The sequence below is a fragment of the Chionomys nivalis genome, chromosome 2 (genome assembly GCF_950005125.1).
Source record: "Chionomys nivalis chromosome 2, mChiNiv1.1, whole genome shotgun sequence".
Lineage (NCBI taxonomy): Eukaryota > Metazoa > Chordata > Mammalia > Rodentia > Cricetidae > Chionomys > Chionomys nivalis.
Genome location: NC_080087.1, coordinates 52,956,213 through 52,974,107, shown reverse-complemented (window position 1 = coordinate 52,974,107; position 17,895 = coordinate 52,956,213).

The window sequence follows — 17,895 nt, the reverse complement described above, 5'->3', positions numbered from 1 at the left end:
GTCCATTCTGAGCTCTCTTCATTCTGGCTCACTAAGAGGAATAATGAGTTGTCCCACACTCCAGTCATCATGAAACCATCTTACTATGGACCCTGTCCTTCTACCATGCTTTCCCCACAATAATGAACTTAGTCACTACTCATGAGCCAATAAAGTTTCTCACCCCTTAATTGGTTTCTGTCTATCACTTGACCACAAGAAAAGTTAACTAACAGGAGCACCTCAAATGGGCTGTGGAAGTTCCTTTGACATACACAGCTACCAATGGGATAATTTCATGCTTCTTCACTGTTGTGACAACATGGAAGCCCAAAGTCAAGACAGTAGCATTTGCTGAACAGTGAGGGTCACTTTCTAGTGTCCTTAAGGAAGGTTATGCTGTTTCTTCACAAGAGAGAAATCAAAAGATCAAACCACCCAAATACTGATAGAAGCTTCTTTTCTACAGATCCTCAGCCTTAATACCACTCAGGTGCTAAAAACCCATAGTCTTGTCATCTTTATTGGGTTTCTTTATTTTATTTCATGTGTATGAGTGATTGGCTTGCATATACATGATTAAGCCCACGGAGGTTGGAAGAAAACATCAGATCTCGTGGAGCTAGAGAAACAGATAATTATGAGCCACCGTGTAGGTGCTGGGAACCAAATCCACATCTTCTTCAAAAGCAACCAGTGCTCTCGATCACTGAGCCATCTCTCCAGCCCTCTATCAGGTCTCTGAACAGGATTTTAATAGATTTAAAAGTATATGATTTTTTTAGAGAGGACTTAAGAAATCAGTCTGGAAACTGCAATAGCCCATCTTATTATCTCTTATGCCTTAGCTATGCACCAAGGCACAACACTAGTACAGTTTTTTTGTTTGCTTTTGTTGTTGTTGTTTTGGTTTGGTTCTTTGAAATACAACAAAACTTTGTTTTTATTTTATTTTATTTTTTTTTAAAAGCCTCATTATAGAATCTGAACTAGATGGATCTCTTCATATCTAACCAAAATGAGAGTTTCCTTCCTTCCTTCCATCCTTCCTTCCTTCCTTCCTTCCTTCCTTCCTTCCCTTTTCCTTCCTTCTTTTAAGGATTTACATATCCTTCTTTTTAATTAAAAATGTTTGCTTACAATACATTTTGATTGCATTTTCTTTCTCTCAACCCCTTACAATCTTCTCAACCTCTATAATCATTCAATTTTATTACTTTCCTTCTCTGTCTCTCTGTTTCTTTCTCTTTCAAAGAAAAACAGAAAACAAATAAACAACAACAACAACAAAAAAAAACAAAACCCAAAAGGAAGAAACAAACAAGTAAAAAAAATCCCTAAAAAAACAGAAAAAGAAAAATTAAAACGAACAGACAAAATATCAGTAAGACCACAAAAAAGGAAAAACTGCCAAAACAGAGAAAAATGAAACAAAAAAGTCATAAAAAATACTACTGAATATTTTTTTCTGACACTGACTATAGATGCTTCAAAATAACACTGCTTCAAAATGACAGCGTCCCATGAGACACATCCACTAAGCAACAAGATAAAGAACTTGCCAAATCATTCCTTGGATGGCATGAATCCAAAAGAATTTTTCCATAATGAAATATGATTTCCTGTTAATACAGCATTCATTTTCTATGTATATGAATGCCTCATCTGAAAATATGTAGATGTACCACATTCATGTCTGCTATGCTTGGAAGTCAGAAGTGGTTTTCAGATCCCCTGGAACTAGAGCTATAACTCATATGAACCACTATATGGATGCAAGGAATCAAACCCAGGTCCTTTCGAAGAACAATGAGTGTTTTTAACCACTAAGCCATCTCTCCAGCCCAGCACATATTTTTAAAGAAGTATTTTTAATTTTAATTACAAGTCTATCTTTGCATGAGTGTAGGTATGTGCACGTGGGTACAGCATATGAGTACCAGTGGAGGTGAAAGAAGGACATGAGAGTCACTGGAGGAGTCCTTACAGGTAATGTGGGTGCTGGAACCAAACTGTGGGCCTCAGCAAGAGCATCAAACCCTCTTAATTGCTGAGCTGTCTGTCGAGGCCCAGGGAAAAGGCAGAAAGACATTTCCATGTGAAACTCAAAAGTTGTATGTTGGTCAGTAATATTCTTAAAATATGACTCAATTTCTTCATAATATTTAGTAATAGCTGGTTCAATTTATTTCCTTATCATAACGTATATATTTTAACACACATTATGATCATGAAATCTGCAAATCTCTCATCTATTCTCAAAGAATCTTTATTTAAGCATCTATTCTGTTACCCTGTTACCATTTTCAGAAACATAACAACACTCCATTAACATAACATTCCCATTGACAAGTTCAAACTGTGAAGGGAACATTATTTCTGTGACTTATGTTTTACCTTATTTACACGTAGTGATTCTTCTCAACTGTCTTTTCCATAGCAGTTATAGGGCATAGGGCTAGTAGGAATGGAGATGTGAAGGTCACACTGACAAGGCTCAAAATACAGCATCACCACATAATGACATTTTTACAGTGATGGTCCACTGTTTCCTTTAAAAAGAAGAGAGTAGACCTACAATGACAAAATCCAGTAATGCATCTCGACAGAGAAAAATCAATAGAGACGCAACTATCCGGACTACACCACATCAAGAAGAAGCATTTTCTTATAGAAATATAAGGTAATTCTTGAAGAACAAATAAAAATCTCTATGAAGTATATTTTAATATTAATCATGGAGATAGTTACCTAAAAAAAGAGACATGATTATTTTAAAGACATGATAAAAATACACAAACACACTTATATGAAACAGGTGGAGAATAGTTGATTGAAAATAGTTCACTATGGTCATTGAGTTAGTCCAAGTAATTTTAGATACTGTGACATCCAAAAGCAAAGTGCATGACAATATTTCTGGACTTCATATGTCTATATCTTAGTTTGAGACAGTATGAAAGAAAATGTTTCAAATGGCAATCTTTTGAAAGAAAATGTTTCAAATGGCAATCTTTCCACATGTGTGCAACCCTCTGTCTTTAGGCCTCCTCTATTTCAGGGCACCTTGTGGAGATCTCTGACAACAGCCAGAAGGAGATACCCAGTCTGTGCTCGCCACTCTGCCTATTTCTTAATTCCCAGTGACTCTGGGGCAGCTGGCTGCCAGAAAGCAATAATCAAAACTTATTGATATAATGTTGGAAAGAATAAACAATAACGCAGATGAACAGTAGATTTCATTTTGGAATAAATAAAAACTTCAAGTGACATTTGGGAAGAACTAGCAAAATAATATCATATCCATCTTGGAAACTTTTATATCATTCAGTTCATGGCATGTTTATAGCGCAGAGACCTCTACTAGAAGCTTTCTATCATCATTCATTATTTACTGTCATCACCATTGTCATTTTAAAATGCCCTTCAAATGACGGTAAAATATTTCTCTAAGTGAAGTGTTTTTTTAAGTGCTTATACACACCATTCCACTATGGCCTTGCTCAGCTCTTCGGTCTCTGTGAACTAAGTTAAAGGAGTTTAAAAGAGACACCTTGTACAGTGTAGGAATCAGGAAAGATTTATTACAGACTAACACAGGCACTCTCTAGGGTGAGAGTGTACAACAACTTAAGGGCCCATGGCCGAGGAAATTGCTCTTATGGCTAGAATAGCACAGAGATCACTATGAAGAAGAATGCTCTCACCGAGAGAGTGGTCAAAAGCCAGAGAGACCTCAGGTTGACCCACAGCATGGTAGGCCTTACAGGGTATCCTAAAGTCTCTGAGCAGACAGCTTTCTTGAAGCTGTTTTCCTGTCCAAATGTACAAAGGCCCTATTTGGATTAGCTCTTAGGGAGGGACAGTGGTAGGTTATTTTTCTTCATAGGAAAGCCTTTGCTAGGAAGAAATCCCACAAATCTAGAATGTCAGTTTCTATCTAGGGCCATAGATAGGTCCCATTCTTTTGACTAAAAATATACAACATAGAAAAATTGTAAATTGTTTTTAAAAGGAAAGTAAAAATAAATCTATCAAAACAGCCATTTGGGGAGTGATGAGATGTCTCAGTAGGCAAAGACACTTGCAGCCAAGCCTGACGACTTGAGTTCAGTCCTAAAGAGCCATGTGAAAAAGAGAGAGTCAGCTCATACAGGTTGTCCTCTGACCACCACACACATCATAGCACTCAAAGATCCATACCTCCACACAATTAATTAACCAGTTGATCAATAAGTAAAATGAATACAAATTATTTTCATAGTATAGCTATGCTTTACTAGTAGAAATTAGCCTTCCTGTAACGGTCTTCAACCACACTCTGCCACCCTTATCCCTTCATTTTATGTGGATTGAAATCTTCAGGAAGATTAATAGTGGTGTTTCCTCCCCTCTTTCATAGTTAACCACTTTTCACTTACAAAGTGGGTGTCTCCAGGGATGTAGGAGATGGGACTGGGAGTTCATTATGAGGGGCAGATCTATCTCTAGTGCCTTTCAGCGATCTTCAGCTTGTGTATTTCTCACTGGCTATCCAACACTCCCATGGATTTCCAGTGCAAATCTATCCTTAGGTTTATTTTGTTGGAAATTATTATAATGTTCCACAATTCACTAATAATACCATTTAGTTGCTTTTCTGATGAATGCAAGTGGGTAGAAAGCTCTTTAGAAGAGATGATCAAAAACAAAAGCATTTTAACTTGCCTTCATAATATCAAAAAAATCCCTTAAAATACTTGTATTTATATTCTAAGTAAAATCTGGTATGTCCTCCTGGGGCTTGCCATCTCAGTCTTCCTTCTACAATAAGTGCTATTTCAAATCAGTATGAAGGTAGAATTACAAAGATGTATTTTACAGAAAAAGATAACACAGAGAAACTGGTATAATGAACTGCATCTGGGAGAATTGGGATGATGCTGTATTCAGATTAGTCTTTATATTTGCTTCGATTTTCTTGTTCATATTTGGAGCTATGCCGTGCAGATGATCTGCATATGCTGCAATGTATATTGTGTCTGCAATCAGAAGACAGCATCCTTTAAACCATCCATTTTCAGACTTGGTAGAGTTCTGCTTTTTTGAAAGCCTGAGTCATTCAATTTACTTTTGTATTTAAGTAAACCCAGTCAACATGGGAATTACACAGCCTAAAAGCTATCCAGAGTGAATACATATTTGTGTAATTTCAACATCGTAGTCTCATCTATACTCACTAGATGATATACTGGACATAAAGAAATCAAATCAAACACAATGTTGAGGACCAAATTTCTAAGAAAAAGAATACAATCTGTTTCAGTTTTGATTCCGATAAAAATCGTTGTCATTATCCTTATTCATTCATTTCTTTATGCATATTTTTAAGAGAACCCTCAAAAAAACCATCTAGACAAGCTTATCTTACCATGTATTAGTTAGAAGTAAAGGAAAACAATATCTCTATTACCTAGCTAATCCCATTAAATGATGCATTTTAAATTACTACACATATTTCAATCATGCTATGAGAATAAACAAATGCTTATATTTCCTCATGTCTATACAGTTTTGGGGAGACAGTTGTTTAGCCTGCCGCTATCAAACATTGCAATGTTCATTTTGCTCATAATTGTTATGCATTTCATGGCATGTGAGTCCCCATCCAGGCTCAACAATAGTCAAATTGATCAGCCCAATGACATGAGTCACAAGACAAAATAACATGACAATGTTAAAAGAAGAAAAATCTGTCTATTCTTAAGTTCTGTACACATTACAGAGCACAAGATACACAATCTGCAGACCTTGTAATGTTAATCATTAAAATGACTTTGATTCATTCTGTTTTCCAGTCTGGTTAGATTTATCTCTAGGTGTACCCTGAGCATTCTGCCATGCTAGAAGAGGGGTTCTCAAGCTGCTTAACTATGTGACTCATTAATACAGTTCCACATGTTGTGACCCACAACTATGAAATTATTTTCATTGCTACTTCATAACTATAATTTTACTACTGTTATGAATTATAATGTAGGTATTTGTGTTTTCTTAGGTAACCCCTTTGAAAGGGTCATTTGACCCTCAAAGGTGTTTGAGATGCTAACAAATCTGTTTAACTCCTCATCATTCTTTGCAGACACAAATGTGGGTTGTGTTCATGACATAATTGTGCAGAGCATTGGGGATCCAGAGATGAAATTAGTTCCAAGCAGGACCAGCATTTCCTAGAAACAGGATGCAGATCAATACATATTAAAGGATGAATGAGTAGCAATGATATGGGAAACTTTTTCATAAAGAAGTGGGATTTTGTTGGTTTGTTTGTCTGTTTTGTTTATAGAATTAACTTGCAGCTGTCTGTTGGGAGCAAGGATAGGAGGATGAGGGAAGCAGATATTGTGGTTCTGTCCTGAGGAGTGAACAAGTCAGGACGTGACAGGAAAAAAGTCCACTGTATGAGGCCAAAAATGAACTACAATGAATTTCCTCTAACAGGGAAAGCAATGTGTTTCCCTTTAGGCATCTTGCCTTGCTTATGAGAATGGGGAATCAAGCACAAATATATCATTTAAAAAATTTATTATGGGCCGGCTGGTGGTGGCGCACGCCTTTAATCCCAGCACTTGGGAGGCAGAGGCAGGCGGATCTCTGTGAGTTCGAGACCAGCCTGGTCTACAGAGCTAGTTCCAGGACAGGCTCCAAAGCCACAGAGAAACCCTGTCTCGAAAAACCAAAAAAAAAAAAAAAAAAAAATTTTATTATGGTGTATTGATTATACAGAGTGATAGGTTCCATGGTGACATTTTCATACAAGCATGTCATATATTTTCACCATATTCTTGTGTCCTGTACTCTGTTCTCCTCCCTGACCCCTCCCACTGTTCTCCATCCTCTTCCCAAGCAGATCCCCTCCCCTTTCATGTCAAAGCTAGCACTCAGCTGCAGTGACTCGGCCATTGGTGGTATATAACCGTTTTCTCTATTCTTGTTACTTCTATTTTTTTAATAACTGTCTTCAACTGTCACGGGAATTTTCAAAAATTGACCATACAGTTAGCTATTGTTTCAGATTCTTATTTCAGTCCCTCAAACCACACTCATCTTTAAAATGTGTTTCTATTTTATCGAGCTAAGAAGAAAATGTATATATACATTGTATTAAAAAAAAAAGCAACTTCATTAATATCTGCTGATTGGGAAACTGAATGGCTACTTGTAGAGGATTGAAGTTAGACCCTTATCTCACTCTACCAAAAAACTTTACTATCTAAAACTTAATTTGAAACTGTTAGAGTAAGCTTTAAAGGATATCTTCTACCGGAGGACAAAAGACATCATCAGTCATATCTAGCTATAAACTTTGTGAGCTACAATGACTGGCCTGGCAAAACAGGCTCACCAGTAGAGTAGAGACATGATCATCAGGGAATGAGAAATTGGTTTCTGGGTGGATTTAAGTCCCACTCCACAGGAAGAATTCCATACCTAGGGCCATTATTGGTTTAAGAATCCATGGCTGGACAGATCATAGTCACTAGGGAAAAATCTAATACTGAATATTGCTAAGTGGACATAGTATTGAGTGTTTATCATTAGCTCAGTGCATTTCTCATCTCTCATCTCAGAAGTGATGGTGATTGACACAGAGATTTACAGCTGCCGATGATACAGAGACTAAGAGAGTGCAGAAGGCTCAGCCCGAAAGGGTCATCGTGGAAGAAGGAGAGGAAAGAGTGTAAGAGTCAGAGACAGTGGATATCTACAAGGAAATGTCATGTGGACTCAGCAGAACAGCTGCACCAATGAGCTCACAATAGTCGTGACAGTGTGTACAAACGTGTGCTAGCCCAAGCCAGTCCAAACCCCAGAATGGAAGGGAATCCCTCTCCTCCCAGTGGAGTAATTGGCAATTGTTAGCTGCTGGAAGAGAAAGGATCAGTTTCCTCTAAAGGTGTAGATCTGGTGAGTCAACAATGTGCCAATGGAAAAATCACATATTCACGAATATCCGAGACAGGACTATTTGATCTGGAAAGATTTGGTTTAAAAAAAAAAAAAAAAAAAAAAAAAAAAAAAAAAAAAAAGGACAAAATGTAGATGACCAAAAACACTTTGAACTGTAAAACTCTCAAAGAACTAATAAAAATGTAAAAGGTAAATTTTAAAAAATTATGGTATAAACATGGGGAAATGTCTCAGGGTATTAGCAGAGAGTTCCTGAGTATCCTGGGTAGAATTTCAAAATTAGAGAGAGCAAGCAAGAATTGTTAGCTGAGGTTCCATTCTTCATTTCTCTATCGGGAAGCAGGCAGAGCAGAGTGAGCCTAAAGAGTGAAGTAGTCTTTACCACCTGAGTAGACAGGAAATACAAAGAGTCAAGAGCTTTATCAAAATCAAGCCTGCTCATTTGGCTGTCAAGTAAATGAAATCTACATTGATATACCATTTTACTTTAGTTGGAATGGATATTAGCAAAGCTGTTGCTGAAGATTTGGAGGAAACAGAGCCTTTATGTATTGGTAGAGATGTAAGGTACTGGAGCCAGTATGAATCATAGTGTAGAAGCTTCTACAAACACCGAAGATAGAACTGCTGTACCATCGAGATACCCCATTTCCAAATATATATATGTACCCCATTTCCGTTTATGAAAATGGAGTTAAATATAAAAGGGATGTGTGTGTGTGTGTGTGTGTGTGTGTTTCCTGTGGCGTTCACAACAGTCAAGGCGTGGAAGCAGCCTAGGTACAGTCAATAGATAGATGAAGGATGTGGTGTATGAACAATAGAATTATTCAGCCATGAATAAGAAGATCCTGTCACTTTCAGGAAAAAGGGTGGAAGTGGGAGACCTCATATTACGTGAAATAGTAATGAGTCCAATATGTTTTCATTCACACATGAAAAAAAAAAGGCCTAGAATTAGAAGAGGCACTATTAAGAACTAGAAAGGGGGACAGGGAACTCTGAAGTTCCTCATCCCCTCCCTATACTCCCCGGGCTCCCTGCAGAGGCTCTACCCCCCCATACTGCCTCTCTCTTCTTGTCCCACCCAGCTTGCATCCAGAACCCTTCTTCCTTCTGTCCCCTTTCCTCTTTGGGCACATAACACCATCCAGCTCAGTCTGTCTGGCGCTGGGGGCAAATCCTCAGGGCAAGTAGGCAGGCGAGACCTCCTTTGTCTCACTGGCCCGCCTGCACCAACCAAGGTAGGCGCTTTGTTTACGAACTACCCAACCTGCACGGAGATCTGATCTCGGCACCAGGAGAGACAGCAGGGCGGTGAGTTTGTGACCAGTGGCGGCGGAAGCAGCCCTGGACAGGGAACTCTGAAGTTCCTCATCCCCCTCCCTATACTCCCCGGGCTCCCTGCAGAGGCTCTACCCCCCCATACTGCCTCTCTCTTCTTGTCCCACCCAGCTTGCATCCAGAACCCTTCTTCCTTCTGTCCCCTTTCCTCTTTGGGCACATAACACCATCCAGCTCAGTCTGTCTGGCGCTGGGGGCAAATCCTCAGGGCAAGTAGGCAGGCGAGACCTCCTTTGTCTCACTGGCCCGCCTGCACCAACCAAGGTAGGCGCTTTGTTTACGAACTACCCAACCTGCACGGAGATCTGATCTCGGCACCAGGAGAGACAGCAGGGCGGTGAGTTTGTGACCAGTGGCAGCGGAAGCAGCCCTGGACAGGGAACTCTGAAGTCCCTCATCCCCCTCCCTATACTCCCCGGGCTCCCTGCAGGGGCTCTACCCCCCCATACTGCCTCTCTCTTCTTGTCCCACCCAGCTTGCATCCAGAACCCTTCTTCCTTCTGTCCCCTTTCCTCTTTGGGCACATAACACCATCCAGCTCAGTCTGTCTGGCGCTGGGGGCAAATCCTCAGGGCAAGTAGGCAGGCGAGACCTCCTTTGTCTCACTGGCCTGCCTGCAACAAGCAAGGAGAGACATCACTATAACACCAGGAGACTAGCACTGCAGAGAGCCATCACTGGGAAGGTACATCAGTAGGCAAGGAGACCTGATCCGGTAAAAGAAGATCCAGAGGGGAGCATTCGGAGAAAGAGATGGGCAGGCGCCAATGCAAGAATTCACCTAACAATCTGAAAAACTATATGAAACCACCAGAACCCAGCGACCTCCCAACAGGTGGACATGAACACCTTAATCATGAAGAAGTAGATAAAATTGACTTTATGAAAGTGATGGACGCCCTTAAACAACATGTAAAAAATGCCCTTATAGAAATGGATGAGAAGTATAACAGAAAGTTTGAAGAATTGAGTAAATCAGTGAATGATACCCTAGGAAACCAAGGAAAAACAATCAAACAGATAATGGAAACAGTTCAAGACTTAAAAACTGAAATGGAGGCAAAGAAGAAAACACAAACAGAAGGTCAGCTGGACAGGGAAAATCTAGGTAAACGAATAGAGACTACAGAAGCAAGCATAACCAACAGAATACAAGAGATAGAAGAAAGAATCTCAGATTCTGAAGATACCATAGAGAAAATAAACACGCTGATCAAAGAAAACAGCAAGGCCAACAAATTCTCATCACAAAACATTCAGGAAATATGGGACACAATAAAAAGACCAAACCTAAGAATAATAGGAATAGAAGAAGGAGAAGAAGCGCAGCTCAACGGTCCAGAAAATATATTTAATAAAATTATAGAAGAAAACTTTCCCAACCTAAAGAAAGATATACCTATGAAGATTCAAGAAGCATACAGAACACCGAATAGGCTGGATCAAAAAAAAAACATCCTCTCGCCATATAATAATCAAAACACAAAGCATACAGAATAAAGAAAGAATACTAAGAGCAGCAAAGGAAAAAGGCCAAGTTACTTATAAAGGTAAACCTATCAGACTTACACCTGACTTCTCTATGGAAACCATGAAAGCCAGAAGGTCCTGGATAGATGTACTGCAGAAACTAAGAGACCATGGATGCAAGCCCAGACTACTATACCCAGCCAAGCTTTCGTTCACTATAAATGGAGAAAACAAAATTTTCCAGGATAAAAACAAATTTAAACAATACGTAGCCACAAATCCAGCCTTACAGAAAGTAATAGAAGGAAAATCACTAACCAAGGAGTCCAACAATGACCACAATATCTCAGACAACTAGAGACCCTTCACCAGCGCAACACAAAGAAGGGGAACACACAAAATTTCCAACTTAAAAAATGACCGGAGTTAACAACCACTGGTCATTAATATCACTTAATGTCAATGGACTCAACTCTCCTATAAAAAGGCACAGACTAAGAGATTGGATACGAAAACAGGATCCAACATTCTGCTGTTTACAAGAAACACACCTCAACCACAAAGACAGGCACCTACTCAGAATAAAGGGTTGGGATAAGGCTTATCAAGTAAATGGACCTAAGAAACAAGCAGGAGTGGCCATACTAATTTCTAACAAAGTTGACTTCAAACTTAAATCAATCAGGAGAGATGGAGAGGGACATTTTCTACTCATAACAGGAACAATTCATCAGGATGAAGTCTCAATCCTGAATATCTATGCCCCTAATATAAAAGCACCCACGTACGTAAAAGAAACATTGTTAAAACTCAAGGCAGCCATCAAACCGCACACATTAATAGTAGGAGACTTTAATACTCCTCTCTCACCAATGGACAGGTCAAATAGACAGAAACCTAACAGAGAAATAAGAGAATTAATGGAGGTAATGAATCAAATGGACTTAACAGACATCTATAGAATATTCCACCCAAATAGGAAAGAATATACCTTCTTCTCTGCAGCTCATGGAACCTTCTCAAAAATCGACCACATACTCGGTAACAAAGCAAACATCCACAGTTACAAAAAAATATTAATAACCACCTGTATCTTATCAGATCACCATGGATTAAAGCTAGAATTCTGCAACAATGCTACCCCCAGAAAGCCTACAAACTCATGGAAACTGAATAGTCAACTACTGAACCATTCCTGGATTAAGGAAGAAATAAAGAAAGAAATTAAACTCTTCCTTGAAGACAATGAAAATAAAGAAACAACATACTCAAACCTATGGGACACTATGAAAGCAGTTCTGAGAGGAAAGTTCATAGCACTAACTGCCCACTTAAAGAAAACAGAGAAAGCACACATTGGAGACTTAACAGCCCACCTGAAAGCTCTAGAAAAAAAAGAAGCAGACTCACCTAGAAGGGGTAGAAGACTGGAAATAATCAAACTGAGGGCTGAAATCAACAAAATAGAGACACAGAAAACAATTGAAAGAATCAATGAATCAAAAAGCTGGTTCCTGGAGAAAATCAACAAGATTGATAAACCCCTATCCAAACTAATCAAACGGCAGAGAGAGAATTTGCAAATTAATAAGATCAGAAATGAAAAGGGAGACATAACCACAGACACAGAGGAAATTCAGAGAATCATTAGATCTTACTACAAAGGCCTGTATGCCACAAAACTGGAAAATGTAAAAGAAATGGACGCTTTTTTAGATAAATACCATTTACCAAAGTTAAACCAGGACCAGGTGAACAACCTAAATAGACCGGTTAGTCGTGAAGAATTAGAAGCTGTTATCAAAAACCTCCCTTCCAAAAAAAGTCCAGGACCAGATGGTTTCAATGCAGAATTCTACCAGAACTTCCAAGAAGACCTAATACCTATTCTCCTTAATGTATTTCACAATATAGAAACAGAAGAGTCATTGCCAAATTCCTTTTATGAAGCTACAGTAACTCTGATACCAAAACCACACAAAGACACAACCAAGAAAGAGAATTACAGGCCAATCTCACTCATGAACATCGACGCAAAAATCCTCAACAAAATTCTGGCAAACCGAATCCAAGAACACATTAGAAAAATTATCCATTATGATCAAGTAGGCTTCATACCAGAGATGCAGGGCTGGTTTAACATACGCAAATCTATCAATGTAATCCATCATATAAATAAACTGAAAGAAAAAAACCATATGATCGTTTCATTAGATGCTGAAAAAGCATTTGACAAAATTCAACATCCCTTTATGATAAAAGTCTTGGAGAGATTAGGGATACAAGGGTCATACCTAAATATAATTAAAGCTATATACAGCAAGCCGACAGCTAATATCAAATTAAATGGAGAGAAACTTAAAGCCATCCCACTAAAATCAGGAACACGCCAAGGCTGTCCACTCTCTCCATACCTCTTCAATATAGTTCTCGAAGTTTTAGCAATAGCAATAAGACAACATAAGGGGATAAAGGGGATTCAAATTGGAAAGGAAGAAGTTAAACTTGCATTATTTGCAGATGATATGATAGTGTACATGAGCGACCCCAAAAACTCCTCCAAAGAACTCCTACAGCTGATAAACGCCTTTAGTAATGTGGCAGGATACAAGATCAACTCCAAAAAATCAGTCGCCCTCTTATACACAAAGGAGCTGGAAGCAGAGAGAGAAATAAGAGAATCATCACCTTTCACGATAGCCACAAACAGCATAAAATATCTTGGGGTAACTCTAACCAAGGAAGTGAAAGATCTATTTGACAAAAACTTTAAGGCATTGAAGAAAGAAATTGAAGAGGATACCAGAAAATGGAAGGATCTCCCTTGCTCTTGGATTGGGAGAATCAACATAGTAAAAATGGCAATTCTACCAAGGGCAATTTATAGATTCAATGCAATCCCCATTAAAATCCCATCAAAATTCTTCACAGATCTTGAAAGGACAATAATCAACTTTATATGGAGAAACAAAAAACCCAGGATAGCCAAAACAATCTTATACAATAAAGGAACTTCTGGAGGCATTACCATCCCTGACTTCAAACTCTATTACAGAGCTACAGTAATGAAAACAGCGTGGTACTGGCATAAAAACAGAGAAGTCGACCAATGGAATCGTATAGAAGACCCGGATTTTAACCCACAAACCTATGAACAACTGATTTTTGATAAAGGAGCTAAAAGTATACAATGGAAGAAAGAAAGCATCTTCAACAAATGGTGCTGGCACAATTGGATGTCAACCTGTAGAAGAATGAAAATAGACCCATATCTATCACCATGCACAAAACTCAAGTCCAAATGGATCAAAGACCTCAATATCAATCTGAACACACTGAACCTGATAGAAGAGAAAATGGGAAGTACCCTACAACATATGGGCACTGGAGATCGCTTCCTATGTATAACCCCAGCAGCACAGACATTAAGGACAACATTGAATAAATGGGACCTCCTGAAACTGAGAAGCTTCTGTAAAGCAAAGGACACTGTCATTAAGACAAAAAGGCAGCCTACTGACTGGGAGAAGATCTTCACCAACCCTGCAACAGACAAAGGTCTGATCTCCAAAATATATAAAGAACTCAAGAAACTAGACTTTAAAAGGATAATTAACCCAATTAAAAAATGGGGCACTGAACTGAACAGAGAATTCTCAACAGAAGAAGTTAAAATGGCCAAAAGATACTTAAGGTCATGCTCAACCTCCTTAGCGATCAGAGAAATGCAAATCAAAACAACTTTGAGATATCATCTTACACCTGTCAGAATGGCTAAAATCAAAAACACCAAGGATAGCCTTTGCTGGAGAGGTTGTGGAGAAAGGGGTACCCTCATCCATTGCTGGTGGGACTGCAAACTTGTGCAACCACTTTGGAAATCAGTGTGGCGGTTTCTCAGAAAAATTGGGATCAACCTACCCCTGGACCCAGCAATACCACTCTTGGGAATATACCCAAGAGATGCCCTATCATATGACAAAAGCATTTGTCCAACTATGTTCATAGCAGCATTATTTGTAATAGCCAGAACCTGGAAGCAACCTAGATGCCCTTCAATGGAAGAATGGATGAAGAAAGTGTGGAATATATACACATTAGAGTACTACTCTGCGGTAAAAAACAATGACTTCTCGAATTTTGCATGCAAATGGATGGAAATAGAAAATACGATCCTTAGTGAGGTAACCCAGACCCAAAAAGAAGAACATGGGATGTACTCACTCATAATTGGTTTCTAGCCATGGATAGGGGCCACTGAGTCTATAATTTGTGATCCTAAAGAAGCTAAACAAGAGGGTAAACCCAAGGGAAAACATATAGATATCCTCCCAGCTATGGGAAATAGTCATGACTGATGGGCAAAAAATTGGAATCTTGGGGGTGGGGTGGGATGGGGATGAGGGGTGATGGGGAGAGAAAAGTGTGAAGGAGAGGATGAGGGGAACTGGGGGAATCGGGGTGAATGGGGATAAAGGAAGGTTGGATAGGGGAGCAGGGAAACTCATACCTTAGGTAAGGGAGCCACCTAAGGGGTGGCAAGAGACTTGAACTTGGAATGGCTACCAGATGCCCAGGGCAATGTCCCCAGTTAGTTCATTGGGGCACCTGAGGATAGGGAACCTGAAATGAACCTATCCTATAATCTTACTGATGAATATCTTGCATATCGCCATAGAACCTTCATCTAGCGATGGATGGAGATAGAGCCAGAGACCCACACTGGAGCACCGGACTGAGCTCCCAAGGTTATAATGAGGAGCAGAAGGAGAGAGAACATGAACAAGGAAGTCAGGACCATGAGGGGTGCACCCAACCACTGAGACAGTGGGGCCGATCTATTGGGAGCTCACCAAGGTCAGCTGGACTGCTACTGAAAAAAACATGGGATAAAACCGGACTCTCGGAATGTGGCGGACAATGAGAGCTGACGAGAGGCCAAGGAGAATGGCACAGGAACTTTCATCTGGCGATGGATCGAGAGAGAGACAGAGACCCAATTTGGATCAACCGTCTGAGCTCTTAAGGTCCAAATGAAGAGCAGAAGGAGGGAGAACATGAGCAAGGAAATCAGGACCACGAGGCGTGCACCCACCCACAGTGACAGTGGAACTGATCTATTGGGAGCTCTCCAAGGCCAGCTGGACTGGGACTGAATAAGCATGGGTTGAAACTGGACTCTCTGAACATGGCGGACAATGAAGGCTGATGAGAAGCCAAGGACAATGGCACTAGGTTTCGATCCTAATACATGAACTGGCTTTGTGGGAGCTTAGCCTGTTTTGATGCTCACCTTCCTGGGCCTGGATGGAAGTGGGAGGACCTTGGTCTTCCTGTAGGGCAGGGAATTTGGACTGCTCTTCAGTAGCGAGAGGGAGGGGGAATGGACTGGGGGGAGGAGAAGAGGAGTGGGGATAGGGGAGGGGAGAGGGGGGAGGGGGCAATGTGTGGGAGGAGGGGAGGGAAATGGGAAACGGGGAGCAGTTGGAAATTTTAATTAAAAAAGAATAAAAAAAATATATAATAAAAACAAAAAAAAAACAAAAAAAAAACAAAAAAAAAAACAAAAAAAAAAAAAAAAAAAAGAACTAGAAAGGAAGCCAGTGAGAAGTAGGGAGAGGATAGAGAGTGGGTAGATATGATGGAGGCATGATGTGTTTATATACGAGAAACTCTCAGTAAATCCCATTTGTTCAGTAATGATAACAAACTACAATGTGTCAGAAAATAGCAATTTACATATTTATAATATATATGTATATGTATATATATATATATGGTTATGATTTCGAATTTGGAATGGCATCCTGACTTGATTTGGTTGTACTTACTGTTTAAAGTTACAGGGTATTTCAGTAAGATCTACTTGCTAAGTGACTATCAGAAAATACTAAACACAATTATTCTCTTTCGAAAGTTACCAAAGTATCAGTAAGTTAGTAAGAAAGTTACTAACTTATCAGTAGCCTTAACATGTCATTAGAAGAATCAACACTATGAGCAAGTATCTAATGATCACTTTCTTCCAACGAAGTCTCTATGTTGTATACAAATCACCATGAGGGCTTCCCTAAGCAGTATGAATGCATGAGTGCTTAGTCGGGGTTGAGAATGCCACATTGCAAGCAAAAGATACCGTGCTTGTGGTGTGCTCATTAATTACTCAATAAGGAAGGCAAGATGTGGTCAAATTCAGAGTTGTAAGAAGAGAGGCTAGGGTATGATACTAAAGTGCTCAGAGTCCCAGACTCCAAGGTCAGGATCCCTGGCCTCCACTGCACCCTCAATGAATTATTTCAAACTCTTCAGCCCAGTATTAGAGTAGCTCATAAAACCCAACTAACCCTTGTGCTTCCAAATCGCCCCAACTCTTATGCAGCAGCTAGAATGGCTCAGCTATTTTACTCATGAAGATAATTGTTGTGGGATATCAATAATGAATAAAGTATGACCTTGGCATTCCCTAATGGCTTGCGTTTCTCTTATGTTACATTTACTGTAAAATTTTGATTCTTCGAGTGAATTTCACGTTTTTCAAGGTAGAGACCCTAGACAGTACTTTCTGTGCCCTCAGCATGCCCACCATGAGGAATTGTTTAAAAATATCTGTGGGGGTGCTCTCTGAACCCCTCCCACTCCTCAGATACAGCTCTGTCTGCTGTAGCTGCCTGCTCCTCTTTGCTTTTCACCGTAACTTTCTCCTCCACCCAGGTTACGTGGATGAAAGTTTAAAATAGCCAAAACCTAAATGCTTCATGTTTGCTGATACCCAACCAGCTGTGCGTCACCCCTTTGATCTATCTCCTTTTGCGTCCACATCTGTTGTACGTTTTAATAGAAAGTGTCTTTCAGGGTTTGAACTGCTACTCTCATTCAGCAACAGGCTTTTGTCCAGAGGATCCCAGCATGGGGCAGCTAACTTGAGAAGGTTTCATGGGGGCTGCGGGAAGGTAAAGAGAAACTTTCTAAGGAATGGGTGGTATACTTGTTTCAATATCATCCTGTGGAGTTGGGAAGCTATTTCTGAAGGAAGAATACTATGGTCTGTGGGATTGTGGTTTGAAAGGTTTACACTGATTGGGCTTTCTTAAGCTTCAAGAGCACAGAATGAATGGTAATGGTTACAAGAGAGGAGAAATGTCTAAAAAATAA